We start from the raw sequence: 2,997 nt of genomic DNA, 5'->3' as shown, positions 1-2,997 counted from the left end.
AATAATGCTAGTCTTTGCACTTCATTTTATTTTACAATCCATTTAAATAACATTCTGGTCTCTCGAATTTAAGCGTCTCAGTAAACAACACTGCTGCAACGCGCGAATTGTGCACGACGTCCTGGTTTGGTCTCATTCATTTTTTAATGTGATAGTAGTTCAAGATTGCGTTTTTGGAAAATTACTGCATCCACATCAGTTTATTTCGAAATAAAAAGTAAGACTAAACAAAACAAAAAGCGTGTTTCAAATGATAAAATTTTGACAAACAAACCGTGAAGAGCCCTATCGCAAGCATCTCTGTTCCAAGCATTTTCGAAACCCTCCTCCTGGACAACACAAACATTTTGCACTTACGACACTACATTTTCCTAAAAACACCGGACTTAGGTAGCATAAAGCTGCACTTCTGATGGTCTTGCTATTGAGCTTTCTACATGGGTAACGGGCCCTCTGCATCTTCAAAGATGATGTGTGGCTTTGAAAAACGCATTCAGATTTTATAGACAGCAGACTTGTGAAATCCTCGAGAATAATGCAAGGAGACTTTAATTAAACGTAAAACAAGCAAAAATATATAGGAATTCAATGCTGAAAAGTGACCTTTCGATAGCAAACTGTGACATAGCATCAGTTCCCTAATGCCATTCTGTGATTCTTTAAACGATTGTTCTTGCTAGTATACACGATAGATCATCAGCCATAATTTTAATCGAACAATTAACTCCATCCCTTAGCCACGATAACGACGTAAACGTTCTCCTTCATGTAAAAATGTTCTCGCTAGTATTCAGAATGATCAGAATGACTAGCCTACTGCAATCAACAGCTATTTTAATCGAACAATAAACTCCATCACTAGGCCACAGTAACGATGTAAAAGTTCTCCTTCGTTAAGAAAATGTTCTCTTGCTAGTATTCAAAATCATCAGAAGATCGTCAGTCAACCAACCTACTGCAATCAACAGCTATTTTGGTCGAAAAATAAATTTGATTACTAACCCACAATAACGATACAAAAGTTTGACAAGAATTTGAGAAATGGTTTTACCGAACTAGTGTGAGGTCGCATTTACCAATTGTTGATATCGACTTGCAGTGGGATACTTTTGTCAAGAAACAAACAAAACGGATTGATACAAAACGAAAGGGTCAGTCACCTAGCCTACTGCAATCAACAGCTCTTTTAATCGGGCAATAAACTCCATCACTAAGCCACAATAACGATGTAAAAGTTCTCCTTCGTTAAGAAAATGTTCTCTTGCTAGTATTCAGAATGATCAGACGATCGTCAGTCAACCAACCTACTGCAATCAACAGCTATTGTGGTCGAACAATAAACTTGATTACTAAGCCACAATAACGATGCACAAGTTTGAGAGGAATTTGAGAAATGGTTTTTCCGAACTAGTGTGAGATCGCATTTAGCAATTGTTGATATCAACTTGCAGTGGGATACTTTTGTCAAGAAACAATCAAAACGGATTGATACAAAACAAAGGGGGTTTCGTTAAAAAGAAAGGGATGCTTACAAATGATGACCCCACTCCTAAAAAAGCAAAACAAATGTTCTTTTTGGAGGAAATTTTATACTGAATGTCACTAAACTGACTAAAGTGCTCATAATCAGACTGAGAGGGGCAAGTGGAAAAAGAGAAACAAAACAAAACAAAAAAACAAAACAAGAACACGAACAAGAACGGAAAAAGCTGGAAATTTCGGCAAAATTCGCGCAATCCACCCTTTCCACCATGATTAGGAAAAAAGCTAGAGGAATACTTCCAGTGCTGCTAAACAGTCGAATGAAGGATTTTCCTAATGATAGCGGAAACGGCGGATTTCGCGGATTTCGCGGAAATTTCAACATATATATATATATAATAATAATAATTATTATTATTATTATTATTATTATTATTATTATTATTATTATTATTATTAAATTATATGTTGGAATTTCCGTGAAATCCGTGAAATCCGCCGTTTCCGCTATCATTAGGAAAATCTTTCATTCGACTGTCTAGCAGCACTGGAAGTATTCCTCAAGCTTTTTTCCTAATAATGAAGGAAAGGGTAGATTGCGCGGATTCTGCGGAAATTTGCAGTTTTTGCCGTTCTTGTTCTTGTTTTGTTTTTCTTTTCTTTTTCCCTTTTTTTTTCCTCTAGCGCCTCTCAGTCTGTTTGTAAACAGTTTAGTCAGTTTAGTTATGTTCTGTTTAAACTTTCCTTTGAATAGTCCAGTACTTTTCAGTTTGGTAGTTATTGTTACTCTTGTTACCATTCTCCGGATATTGACCAGATATTGATAGTTTCACCAGTTCTTTTCAGTTTAATAGTCCAGGGCCCGGTTGTTCGAAAGCCGATTAACTTAATCCAGGATTAGCGTGAACTTTTGTTTCATGTTTTTAACTTTTTGGTGAAACTTTCTTTTGCTTATTTTTGTTTTTAAGTATTGACTTCTTCTAAAGTAAAATTTTGCAAAATATCAGCGTAGAACAGCATTTAGAAGTACTGAAATAAAGTCCTCGGTTAATTTTTAATCTGGGGTTAGCATTAATCGGCTTTTGAACAACCGGGCCCTGTACTTTTCAGTTTGATAGTTTTTGTTATTCTTGTTACCATTCTCCTGATATTGATCGGATATTGATAGTTTCACCCAGTTCTTTTCAGCTTAATAGTCCAGTACTCTTCAGTTTGATAGTTATTGATATTCTTGTTACCATTCTCTCTCAAGCTATAACTGAAGAGGAACCAAGAAATAAGGGTAACGATCTTTCTTTCTTTCTTTCTTTCTTTCTTTCTTTCTTTCTTTCTTTCAGAGTGACACATGTTAAACAATTTACGCCTCCTTTGTCAGTCCTCTAATTAGTCCTACCAGGCCCTGAATTTGATGCACTCTTTGATCCAAATTTTCCCTTTCTTTCGTAACTCGGCTCTTCTTCTTTTCTCGGAAATTGTAATTTTTTATGATTAATTGGTAAGAGGGCTTCGTGTCGT

This window comes from Montipora foliosa, chromosome 6 (assembly GCF_036669935.1).
Source record: "Montipora foliosa isolate CH-2021 chromosome 6, ASM3666993v2, whole genome shotgun sequence".
Lineage (NCBI taxonomy): Eukaryota > Metazoa > Cnidaria > Anthozoa > Scleractinia > Acroporidae > Montipora > Montipora foliosa.
Note: the sequence above shows the minus strand (reverse complement) of the source record.